The sequence below is a fragment of the Miniopterus schreibersii genome, assembly GCF_964146895.1.
Source record: "Miniopterus schreibersii genome assembly, chromosome: 2".
NCBI lineage: Eukaryota > Metazoa > Chordata > Mammalia > Chiroptera > Miniopteridae > Miniopterus > Miniopterus schreibersii.
The window spans coordinates 155,349,632-155,363,763 of record NC_138102.1 but is presented as its reverse complement, the minus strand read 5'-3'; positions in this window follow the sequence as shown (position 1 = coordinate 155,363,763).

Genomic DNA, 14,132 nt, shown 5'->3' with positions numbered 1-14,132 from the left:
AAAATAATTACAGAAAACTTCCTTTGGGAAAGAAATAGACTTACTAGTCCAGGAAGCACAGAGGGTCCCAAACAAGAGGAACCCAAAGAGGCCCACACCAAGACACATCATAATTAAAATGCCAAAGGTTAAAGACAAAGAGAGAATCTTCAAAGCAGCAAGAGAAAAGCAATTAATTACATACAAGGGAGCACCCATACGACTGTCAGCTGATTTCTCAACAGAAACCTTGCAGGCCAGAAGGGATTGGCAAGAAATATTTAAAGTGGTGAAAAACAGGGAACGACAACCAAGATTGCTCTACCCAGCAAAGTTATCATTTAGAACTGAAGGTCAGACAAAGAGCTTCACAGATAAGGAAAAGCTAAAGGAGTTCATCACCACCAAACCAGCACTACAGGAAATGTTGAAGGGTCTTCTTAAGAAGAAGCTAATGAACAAAAGAATCTGACAAACTAAATAGGTCCAGAGACACTGATGCATGCAACAGACAATCATATTTCAGAGGGAAGAGGGAAGAGGGGTGGAAGGTGGGAAGAGATTAACCAAAGTTATATGCATATATGCATAACCCATGGACATAGTCAGTAATGGGGTGAAGGCCTGGGGAGGGGGTGGGAGTGAGGTGGAGGGGGTCAATTGGGGGGGGGGGAAATGGGATACCTGTAGTACTTTCAACAATAAGGATAAATTTTAAAAAAAGAAAAAAGAATAGCCTAGAACAGAAATGACTATGAGATGTAGACAGATACTGAGGGTGTGGTCCCTATGGGAGCTGGAGGGGTGGGAGGTTTCTCTGTTCCCAGTGTTGATTATCCCAGTAGATGCCAGAATGCACAAATGATAACCAGAGACCAGACTCAAACTATATATACCCCATGGTCCAACTTTGTCACTTGGGACATCCTCCAGAAATTAGATGCAACTCAGGGAAGGGTGGGAGGAAATCCCCAAGTTAATAGAGATTAATTTCTGTTGCACCGCAAGAATGGGAGCTCAAAACACAAATTAGGTTATAGAAAAAGAAATAAATTCCTGGCACAGTGAAGTTTTTGCTACAGTTGTATCTGTAGTAGATAGTAATACTTCAGATAGAATGAAGAAGGGAATAGTATTTGAAGCTTACAAATAGGAATTGAGAAGAAAAAAGACAAACGTCCCTTTCAGCGTGGCCCCTGCATTTGATGCTATTTCATTCACTGAGGTCGTCCTATTTATCTGAGTAGCTCCATGTTTATCTCTGCTCAAAAATTCCTGGACCTTATCCTTCTTATGTGACCTTTAGCTTGTACACTTTGGAGAATCTGATCATGTTAAAATTTTGTCCTGGGATTTGTTTATTTAGAAGCAAAAGTTTTTAAGGTGAGTCATTAATTGGTGGAATCCTTTGCAAGAATCTTCCTTTCATGGCTCTTCTATGCGTGCTTCTCACTTCACAGCAGCTCCTCCTCTGCACTCAAGTAATCTCTAGTTTCCCATACTTCGCCTGTCAGGGGATGACCCAGGATGATTGCCCAGACAAGGCAAAGACAAACTGGGGGAGAGGAGGTGACCACTGAGCAGATTTCTTTGAAAAAATTTAGTGGCCCACTGGACAGTTGAGAGGGTGGGAAGGGAAGGGGTAGTGGGAGTAAAGAAACTAGTTACAAGGCTATTTCAGGAAACAGATAATTGTGTTTGGACTAAGATAGTAATGTTGAGACATACTTGATTTAGGAATATACTACATTTTCATTATTCTTTTTTTATTTAAGAAATTATATGTAAAAGTATGTGTTTTAAATCAGCTAAGCAGTGTAGGTGGATATAAGTATTTCCAGTTCCTTAAAATGGATAAAAAGTGATAATAACATAAATCCATGAACTCAGATATGCTAGCATGAAACCTCAACCATAAGCCTTTCATTTTGAAAGTAGAACCAACAGGATTTGGATACAGGGTAGGAAGTAAAGAAAAGGGTATCGTTTGATTTCTGTGCAGACCCCAGTTATCCGGAATTTCACATGCATGGATAAAATGTGCCTAAGGGTGCATTTAAACACTGAAGTTGGCTAACTAGAAACCAAAGGGGGGGGGGCATCTTAATTTTTAAAACTTGAATTTGTCATGGAATCAAGAACAACAAAATCCTGTTTAATTAAGATATTTAACCTACCAATAAAGATCACATACAGCACAAAGTTGCATCTAATTTAAAAGCAACATTCAAAACAGAAGTTTCTGAATTAACTGCAACCCAGTAGGTTTTTCTGCTCCACATGGAGTTCAAAATGCAATCACCTGACTATAGTCAGCTAGGTCCCCCTGCTGGTGATTAGAAAAATTACCTCTGGGTGAGTGAAGGTAGTAATTCTGCCCTAAGCAAAATGTATGAGGTAGGCCAAGCTACCTTCTTTCACATTCTATCCCCTCCTTTCTTTTGATGCCTAACTCACTTCCACCAAGACTGTGGGGCACCCAGGGCTCCCACACAGCATCCTGCCTACAGTGTATATCCCAAGAAACTGCATTTCATTTTCCTGGGACACATGAAAACATTCTTTTATGTCCCACTTGCTAAGACAACTTCTCTTTGTAACCTGAAAATATGTGGCAAGGCGTCAGATATTTAACACTTAGCTCTGTGAATAATGAAGTGCTTTTACCTAAATACATATTTTTTCTCAATAAGGGAGAGTAAGTGAAAATTTCAGAGAGGCCTGAAGACGCGAAGGGCATACCGAGCAGAAGAGCATTGTTGATGACATGAAAAACATCACGATTTCTAATCATGTCAGGGCATCCTGCTCAGCACTGTGCCCACAACATCCCCTGCTGAATACTAGGCTTTCCCACCCCCACCCCCGCTTCATCGGCTCCCCTCAGAGAGAACGGTGGTTGCCTGACCTCCCGATCTAGAGAAAACAAGGCATGGGGACTGGGCCGGGTGGCCAGGACCCAAGGGAACTATGGCAGCCTTGGGCTTCTCCAGGCAAGGTGCAGAAGACAGCTTGCAGGCCTGGAGTCGGGCTTCTACACACAGAAGCAGACGGTCAAAGTCTGCTTCCTGCCACAGTCACCATGGAGACAGTCGCTAAAATACCTAAACACCACTGCCTCTGTGCCCAGACTCAAGAGGAGAGGGCTCAGAGGAGCCCGGGCGCGGACACGGGTGTAGTGAGCCAGCACTCGGGCGTGGCTGCTGAGAAGTAGATGAAATGGTCGTAATGCTCCAGTGAGAGTATTAAGCTTTATTTAACGATTATTCCTGAGAAAACCCCGACACATCTCAGGGCTAGAGCCATTCCTGTTCTTTTATGAGCCTGTGCGTTGATGGGCTCTTCAGTCCGTGATATCCGCTTCGCTTACTTTAGGGGAGTATGCTCAGAGCTCACAACCAAGATGTAAAATATCCTCTCTCTGTTTTTAATCAAGATTTTATTTTTTAGAGAAGTTTGAGGTTCGCAGCAAAATTGAGTTTACAGAGATCTCCCATATACTCCCTGCCCTGCACATGCAAAGCCTCCCCCCTTATCAGCCTCTGCCATGAGAGTGGTAACTCCTTACAGGTGTTGCACCTCTGCTGACCTGCCCTTATCACCCCACGCCCCTGGCTTACATTAGGGTTCGCTCTTGGCGCTGTGCCGTCTATGTGTTTGGACAAATGCATGATGACATGTGCTCATCATTGTCAAATCATAGAGCATTTTCACTGCCCTAAAAATAGTATTTCCATAAGGACTTAATTTTAAATATAAGGTTGTTTTTGTAAACATGGGAAAATGCTAATTTGATTTCTTAGTTCCAAACTAAAAATTTTCTTTACTTCCTCTCCCCACTCTTATCTAAGAGTTATATATGCCAGGTGAATGCACCAATATTCATTTATTAAACAGCCTTTCTTGACATATTTAAAACCCTTCTGAAAGGTCAAAAAGGGTCAAATATAATATTTTCATCATCCTTCCTTGCTCTGTCCCACGCCACCCTCCTCTACCCTCATATCTCCTTTGTGCTGGGGAGGTCATTACTAGTACACTGTTTCATATGTTGTGTGGTTATAGGCATTGCAATTCTAACTAAAAGCTCAGTGTGGAACCAGTACAGTGACAGAGGGATGGTTTATGCAACAGCTTCTTCCATTTCCAACCCAGGCCCTCGTTAAACTCTGCTACAGGCATACCTCGGCGATAACTCAGGTGCAGTTCCAGACCATCTCAATAAAATGAGTATTGCAATAAAGTGAGTCATAATCTTTTCGCTGGTGGATCTTTTTCTTGAATTTGGAAAACAACAAAACATCTTTGAAACGCAATAAAGTGCAATGAAGAAAGGTATGCCCGAAATGGAATTGTCTGTATTCTCGTCTGTTCTCCACCAGAGGTCTGTGCGCTGTAGGGATGGGATGGTTTCGCTCACTATTATATCCCGAGCACTTAGAGCAGTGCCAGACCACAGCGGGCACTCAAATATTTTTTTAAATCCTCACCCGAGGATATTTTTTCCATTGCTTTTCAGAAAGAGTAAAAGGGAAAGAGAGAGAGAGAGGAAAAGAGAGAAACTGATGTGAGAGGGACACATCGATTGGTTGCCTCCCACACGGGGATTGTGCCTGCAACCGAGGTTATGTGCCCTTGACTGGAATCGAACCTGAGGCCCTTCAGTCTGTGGGTGGACACTCTAACCTCTGAGCCAAACCTGCTAGGGCTCAAATATTTTTAAAAATATTATTGAATAAGCTGTTGTTTGTGAGATCTTTTATTCAGACATTCCAAACTGATTAACCGCCTCTTTTTGACCAACATTCTAGATTGCCCGCTTGGACAGAACTTGGGAGAAAGATGGTGTCATCATTAGCCACGAGTTGCTGTCCCTGTAGTGAGGAGCCACATTGAACAACCACTTTCCCAGAGATAATGGAAATTTCTTTTAGCAGCCTGAAGTACATCAAAGAAATGAAAGCCTTTTTAAGCTGCAAGAAATCTTGAGTCTGTGTGGGCTGCAAGCAGCAGCTGAGTGTGGAGTTTCCCTCTTTTTGTTGCTTTGGTTGAAGTAGTCTTATCTCAGCAGGTTTTATTGCACCACAGAGGGAGAAACAGGGAGATAATCATTTGCCTTTTCCTAGGAACACAGCATTTACCACCTCATCCTTTGCATTGAGTAGTTTGTTTGTTCACATGAATTTCCAAAGCAAACTATTTTTCAGAAATGTTCTTAGGTGCCTGGCTGGGCGTGGCTCAGCAGTTGAGTATCCACCTAGGATCTCAGAGATTGTGGTTCGATTCCCTGTCAGGGCACATGCCCAGGCTGTGGGCTCGATCCCCAGTTGGGGGCATGCAGGAGGCAGCCGATCAATGACTCATCATTGATGTTTCTATCTCTCTCTCTACCTCTCCCTTCCTCTCTCTGAAATCAATAAAGATATATATATATATATATATATATATATATATATATATATATATATATATATATATAAATAAAAGAGAAAGAGAGAGAGAGAAATGTTCTTGGGAAATGATACCTGTTTCTGACCCCAGGGCAACTGAGGAAGTCAAAAGAAAAAAGGGAAGGCAAGGAGGAATGTGTTCTCTGGGGGACAGCACCACACACCTGGAGGTCTCCATCAGTAGGAGTTTACACCTTCCTATTAAGCATCAAGTATGAACAGGCCCCAGAATAGTCCCACTTAAATCAGTACAACTTGTTTATTAACATTCATTTACTAGGAGGAATTTCGCTCAGGTCTCTTTTAAAACTCCCATTTCACATTTCAAAGCCAATGATACAGATCTTAAGTGTAGTAAATCCTGAAAGCTGGCAAGTGTCAGATTCCAGTGCCCTGGATTTCACAAAGGAAACAGAGCTACAGCTCCACTTAACTTGCAATACAGTCTCATTTCCCCTTTCTGCTAAGCTTCATCCAAATTATGTGGCTTTATAGTCACTGAACTCTGTGTCAAAACAAAAACTGCATCCAACTTACTGGCAGCATGGCAGGTAAGAGGCCCTACGTGATGCTCCCAATAGAAACAAATAAAACATTGGATAAAAATAGCAGAAGTGTAAGAAATATTCGTATCTTCAAACCAAGTCAAAGCAGCACTCTGCCAGAAATTTACAGCCGGTATTTATACTGCCACTGTGATCCAAAAAAACTTAAGCGGAAAATTTTATTCAATATTGTCCCCTAGATGTTTGGCAGAAGAAAATAAAATCCAGACCTCAAAAATTCCCAAAAAGATCCAAGGAAAACAAGTAGCTCACAATTGAATGTCTCAAAGCACGCAGGAAACAAGGCACCGTGAATGAGAGACAGAAACAACAGAGGGGAAAGATCCCAAAGAGCTTCTGATGCTGGAATTCTTAGATACAGAATAAAAAATAATTGTATTTAATGTGTTTAAAGAAATAAACGTGAAAACTCCAATATGAGTAAAAAACAAGAGACTCTAAAAATGAATAAAAAGATTTTGAAAAAAACAAATAGAATTTCTACAAGTCAAAAATTGAAATAATAGCAGGTTAGCTATGTCTAACAATAAAACTTGAGAACTGGAAGATACAAAGAAATTCAGAGTATATCCCAGAGAGAGATAAAAATATTAAATAGAAGTTAAAGACATGGAATATAGAGTTGAGGTCTAATTATCATTCCAGAATGACATGACAGAATAGGGAAAAAATAATATTTGTCAAGATAATGGCTGGGGATTTCCCAGAAGTGTTAAAAGACACAGATCCAGGGAAACCAAACCAAACAAAAAGAGTAAAATGAAGAGAAAAAAGCCTAGTCACAGCTGTGAAACACCAAAAGACAAACTACACCACTATGCAGGGAAAATATACATTACCCACAACAGGATAACAATTAGACAACTGACTTTATAACAGCAATAATGGGAGTCAAGGTAGTGAAAGAATATCTTCAATAGGCTGAGATAAAACAACTAACAATCTATTAGTCTATACTTTAAGAATAAATAAAATTTAAATTGATAAATAATTTTCAGGCAAATAAAAACTGAGAGACTTTACTACCAAAAGAGCTCACTAAAGAAATTTTAAAAGGCAGGTGCAAAAGAAATGGTTCACAAAGACGTTAGTAATATGTGGGCAAAATAAAACAATACTGACTATTTGTATTAATTGATTACATTCATTGCAATGTAATAAAAAAAACAATGGTTATAGTAGTTATAAACAGTGAGGGGGTAGTTAGAATTAAAACATTGTAAGGTCTTTGCATTTTTTGGAAGGTAAACATACTGAATAACTGGCCCTGGCCGAGGAGCTCAGTTGGTTACAGTGTCCTCCCGATAGGCCAAGCTGTGGGTTTGATCCCTGGTCAGGGCACACACGAGAATCAGCCAATGAATGCAGAGTAAAGAGGAACAACAAATTGATCTTTCTCTCCCCCTCTCAAAAAAATGTTGAATAACTGTAAACTCTCACAAGTATTCCCATTAAAATAGTCTGGATAACCACCGAAATAAAAGACACAGCACATATAACTTCCAAGTTAGTGCGTGTTAAAAAATAAGAGGAGGAGGGGGGGAAAAATCAATGAATTTGAAAGACAGCAAAAGTGAGGAAGGGATGCAGAAATGTAGCACAAGCAGAAAACACATGATAAAATTTATTTCTACAGTCCTAATGTTCCAATAAGCATAATAAATGGAAATGTATTAAATTTTCCCATTTAAAAAAAGCAAGTGTCAGACTGGTTGTTTTTAAAAACTCCAGATGTTTAATGCTGGTACTCCTAAAACATAAGAACACAGAAAGATTGAAAATCAACAAAAACCAATCTGATAATCAATAAAATAAACCACTCAGTGTTTGTATTTTCCCTGAACTTTCTGGTTTTGGAATTAGGCTACAGAAAAGTGGCCTCTGCAGTCAGTGTAAACAAGCAGTTACTAGGCAACCGCTGCACACACCGTGTCTATGTGCTGTGGGAGTTCTGAGGGAAGGGAAAGCAGCAACCTCTAATCCTTATAAGCTCACAACTTGAGTGAATTTTCTAGCCATTGATTTTTTTTTATTGGCATGGCTTTTAGATCTTGTATATGAAATGTTCTTTTCTTTTGGACAAGTACCCTAAAAACCAAGATTTTGAAACCATGGGATCATCCCCTATTGTTTACTTCTAACATCCTGTTCACCAAGAGACACAGAATCTAATACTCTGGCAAAGCCTGCCTTAATTAAATTCTAATTGCTATTATTTGTTGCAGGGAATAGAAATAACCCTAAGTTCCTACATGTTGAAATGGACAGTACCTTTCCAAATGGCTAAGTCCCATATTCCCAGGCTACCCAGAAAATCTGTTTTAGGATTCCCTTAGCAGTGTGCCTTACAAAATGGAATGTGACACATTCAGTCTCTTCAACCCTCTGGAGTCACTGAAGTGCTTCCCTCTTGAGAGCCAGGTAACAAGGGAAGTTACTTCTGTTAACCGTCTTGATTGCCACGAGGGAGAATGATTCACACACTAATTTTCCTGACACCTATATCTACAAAATCATAAAATGCAGAACCAAAAAGACCACAGGGAGTTTCTAGCCTGACCCTCTCTATTTTACCGACTGCACAGTCTGAGGCCCAGAGAAAGGAAGTCATTCTCCCAAAGTGTCCCAGCTACTTAACTGTGCAAATGGATAAGAAGCCAGGTCTCTAACTCCTTGCAACTTAGGAAGCTTCTTATTCATTCTACCACTTCCCGTGGATCATTCTGTTAACGCCTTAAATGCCTAATAAGAAGAGTACAGCCCGGCCGGGTGTGGCTCAGCGGCTGAGCCTCGATCTAGGATCCAGGCCATGGGGGCTCGATTCCCGGTCAGGGCACATGCCCGGGTTGCGGGCTCGATCAATGACTCTCTCATCATTGATGTTTCTCTCTCTCTCTCTCTCTCTCCCTCTCCTTTCTTCTCTCTGAACTAAATAAAGATATATTAAAAAAAAAAAAAAAGAGTACAAACTGCTGACTGAAGGGAGCTTCCCATTGCAGGACTCATCAGAACAATAGCCTCTAACTTCCTTGGGTCATTAACTCCAAGACTAGAGCGGAATGAATGGAAGCTTGTTCAGGTCCACATTCCCATTCAGAGACACACATGCAGTCCTTCCTGGCTCCATCATTCCATTCACAGGGAGTTCAAAGACTGAACCTCCGTAGATGTGGGAAATCTGCAGGGTGGCAGTCATTCTGATACAAAATACTGATTTTCCCAAAGGCAGCTTCATACATGTTGCCACACCCACCACCCAGTAATCATTTTCGTGAAGTGTCATTTTATATTTAGACAAGATGAAATCCTTTCTTAGAGAGTATCTACTTATACAGCTCCTCATGTGAAACAATGTTGTAGAAATCTGAAAGGATCTAAGCTAAGCAACTAGAAAGCCTAAAGGATGGGAAGTTGTTTCTCTATAGGAGTCTAATGAGGTGGGGATGTTAACCTAAAGGACAGCCAAGTGGTGATTTGAGTGCAGAAAAAAAATACATTAAGAGATATTCTAAGGAGGGATTGACTAATTGAAAAGCAAAATGCTAATCTCTAAAGCAGCTTCAAATTTTGGGGTAGTTTCAGAATAGTCATGGGGATGTAAAGAACAGCATAGGGAATATAGTCAATAATATTGTAATAACTATGTATGGTGCCAGGTGGGTATTAGATTTATTGGGATGATCACTTAGTAAGTTATATAATGTCTATTCACTGGGTTGTGCATCTGAAACTGATTAATATGTCAACTGTATTTAAAAAATTAAAAAATTATTAAAGTAACTTCAAATTTTGGGTTCTGTAATTATATTGCCACTAAAACTAAGAATAAATTATGTATTTGATAAATTCTATGATAAATATGTGATAAACTTTGCAAGAAACTGTCAATGTGTTTTTCAAAGTGGCTGTGCCATTTTGTAACTCCATTAGCAATGTATGAGAGTTCCAGTTTTCTCACAGCATTGTCAGCACTTGGTGCTGTCAACTTTAAAAAATTAACCATTACAGTAATTATGTGCCTTTTATATCCTATCTAAGAATTCTTTGCCTAGCCCTGGCCAGTGTGCTCATTGGTTGAGCATTGAAACATGAACCAGGAGGTCATGGTTCGATTCCCGGGCAGGGTACATGCCCGGATTCCCGGCTCGATCCCCAGTAGGGGTCATGCAGGAGGCAACTGATCAGTGATTCTCTCATCATTGATGTTTCTGTCTCTCTCTCCTCTCCCTTCCTGTCTCTGAAATCAATAAAAATATTTTTATTTTTTTATTTTTTAAAAAGAAAGGAACATGATATAGGCCCTGGCCAGGTAGCTCAGTTGGTTAGAGCATAGTCCCGATATGCCAAGGTTGCAGGTTTGATCCCCGGTCCAGGCACATACAAGAATCGACCAATGAATGCATAAATAAGTAGAACAACAAATTGATATCTCCCCTCACTCCCTTCTTCTCTCTCTAAAATCAATTTTAAAAAAAGAAAAATAAACACAAGGGATAGACCAGTGTGATTCTCAACAGGGAAGGAGCCATACCTTCCTTGGAGACATATCAGAATGGCTGGAGATATTTTTAAGCTCTACATGCCCCCACACCTACCTGTTAAGATTCTGGTAAAAACTCACCCTTTACCCATTGAAAATAGTTGCACATTGACTCATTGTTACAAAAGGGCATATTTTCTCTCTCAGATAAGTTGCTATGGAAAAGTGTTGTGAATCGCCGCCGCAAGGAGTGGTTTGGGACTTGTCTACTGAGGATTCATGGGTGGGTTTAAACTGAGTCCTGGAGAAAGCATAGGGTTTAGACAGGCGAGGATGAAGTTCATTTCAGGTACGGTAACTGGTAGAGAGGCAGGAAAGGAACAGTGCAGTTCATTTCCCATTTCTCCCTCCTAATGCAGGGAGATAGGTCTGCAAGGGTAAATTAGGGTTAAATTGTAGAATATAAAAATAAAAGCAAAGACCCTGCCTATATGCTCAGTTCCTCATGCCCAGCACCTAGAACAGTGCCTTGCATATTATAGGCCCTCGTGTATGTTGGATTAATGAAGGCCTGACGGTCAAATTAAAAATTTAGGGCATTATCCTCCAGCATCTAGATGGTAGAGGATAACCAAAGACAGCCATGGAGGCGGGCGTGAGCCCAGAGTTCCAAAAGAACTCGCGATGAAGCTAAAGACATGGGAAGCTAAGGCATGAGGGTGAGAAGGCAAAAGTCAAGAACCAATAGCCTGGAAATGCTCAGAGAGGAGACGGGGATAGAGAAAACCCAGCAAAGACACGAAGCTGCGCTGTCAGACAATAAACACACTGCTCAGCAGCTTATAAACTCTTTCATAGACACATGAAAAAGGGTGAGACAGTGATTGCTCCTGCCAATTTAAATAGACTTCAGAGGTGGAATAATAATAAAAACACTGACAACACAGAGGTAAGAAAAGAGCCAAGCCAAACACAGAAACTGAAAGTAATGTTAAGAATAAAGGGTGAATTAGTCTGGGTCCAATCAGAAAACAGAAAGCACCCAGTCATTTGAACAGAGGAGGTTGTGTAAAAACAATTATTTTAACTAGAGTAGGACAGTAAGAGAACTCTACAGGATACCTATAGATGTTGGAGAGTACCCAAGGAAGGGAGACCTTGGAGGTGGGCCCACTCCCCAAAGGTGGGGTTCATATCTCATTAGAAAGAGAATGGTTGCCACCCCCGGAATGGCAGGGAAGTTTGAGCTGATCCACAGTCACCAGGCAACAGGAGACAACCCTCCAGGGCACAGACAAGCCAAGGCTGGTGGGCAGGTGCAGAGTCCAGGTACCACTGCTGACATAAGGTCGGGAACACATGCCAGTGTCCATGTCTAGAGGGTCATGGTGAAGTGGCCAACTGGGCCTGGGCCAGGGTGCAGCTGGTGCAAAGTGCCCCTGGATATCCCTTTCCACATACAACACTGATGAGCCTCACAGCAGGAGCTAGCGAAAGTGAAACATAGCACACTGAAACCAGGACAAGCCCTCTTCCTGCAGTGTCTCTCCTGTGCCCTCTTCTGGCATCATGCTCACTGTGATAAAGAAATGCTATGAAGACCAATCCATTACCACAGTGTAGATGCAGAAGCTGAAAAGGAATAAATGGCTAAGACAATGCATTGGTTAGACATTTTCAAGAATGCCTGTGTATGACTGGGCTGTCCCATAGCAAGTCACGGAAACCAGATGAAGGTGGACTGGGGGTGCTGGGAGAAGAGTAGCACCAGGTTAACATAACAAGCTTAGAGGAAAGTGAGGGATTTTATGTCCCAGCATTTCCATATAAAAATCCCAGAAAACAGAGAAAGACTCTGGTAAGTCTCCTACCCAAACTTGGTCTTTCCCTGTAACAAGAGGCACCAAGTATTATGAATGACCAGGCCTGAGTCATTTGCTCACCCCTTTGACCACAGAGATGAGTGACTGTTATTGGCAACTACAGCAGATCATCATGAGGTAAGAGAGGGAAACTTTCCTAAAGGGAGACTGCTACAACCAAGAGGAACAGGGATACCGAGAAGGCAGAACCCTTGATATCTAATACAGGGACACAGATGAAAATGACACTAAGGCTGTCTCTGGGGAAGGCTCTTAGTTGTTTTGTGTTTATTTTCACTGTATTACATTAATTCATTCTTTTAAAAGTACCATGCTCATCTCTAGGTAAAGCTGGATGGAGATCAAAGAAGGAAGCAATGCGAGGCAGACATGTCAAAATCTATCAGTGGTTTCCCTTGCTTACTTAATTTATTACTACAGAGCAGTGATGTTTTGAGATAGAAATTTTTATTTTAATTCTCCATTAGTTGATGTGAATAACATATGAAAAAAAAAAGGATTCTAAACCTTACATATAGCTTTGTAGATAAAATCTACTTCCCTTTCCAAGAAATACTAATGGGTTGAGCTCAAATGTTTTGTTTTTAAGCCATTTGCGACCCAGTAAAGTGATATCCAGTTACCTGAGTGGAACTAAATATACTGAGGCAATGGACACCAGTAAGGCGCGCAGGGAAGCAGGCATCGCCGGCACTCACTTACCCGTGAACTGGATCAGAAGAGTTGCAGCAATACCTGATCTCCTGCTGGTGCTCACAGCTGTCTCAGTGAATGTGCTGGCTGTGACTACTCATTGTTCATGTGCAGAGATCCACGTTCTTTGTGGCATGGCAGGCACAGGTGCTGTTATTGGAAAACTATCCTCTTATCCATTTTCACTACATACCTTACAAAGGAAAATAAGTCTGTTTCAGGTAAGCATCTAAGTATCTCTAACGTATCTGTTCAGCACTGTGTTCTTAGAGATGTTAACAGTAAACAGGGCTCAAATTTTCCAAGTTGTGTCCTATAATAATTCAAACGTAGGTGTCTCAGAGCAGTAACCAAGAAAATGAAAACATTTTTTTAAAGCTCATAAATAACAATCTACCATAAGGACTGCAGTCTGAGAAGACAAACAATATTTGAATTTAACCGAATATAGGCTGGGTTGTCAGTCATATTAAGTAGTTGCTAGGTTATGGTGAACTTTTTTCCCCCAGTGAAATACTTAGCCAAGTATTTTAATTACTTTAATGATTACTTTGTGATTTCTACTCAAAGTTTGTGTTTTCCATAAGGACTTTATAAGCCCAAAATGAAAGAATGTCTGTTTTTAGGGTTTAAACAAACTGGTTTGATTAAAATTGAGATCTTTAACTCTTGGTATCAATGGTCTGCCACAGGGACAGAGTAAACAAATTTCAAACCTCTTCCTAAAGGCAAGTTCAGGCTTTATTTCATGTGTCATTGAAAAGGTTACACTGGCTCATGATGTCAAATCGCCAAGATGGCAGGAATATAATTCTCCTGTGAAGACTTAGCAAGGCGTGCCCTCAGGAGATGAGGGAAACAATTACCAAATCCGGTGCTAGTACCTGGGGATTGTTTCCAGCAAACACAAACAGCCTCCATCATCTCTACCCTTCAGGTGCTGGCTAGGAATGTGGTGAGGGGAGCAAGCTAGATTCCTTCCCCAAGTGGGGAAGTATCCTCATTAAAAAGCACCAGGGCAGCTGTGTGTGGAGCAAGGGCAGGATCTGCAGAAGTAAAACCTTGTATTAGAGAGAGTGAG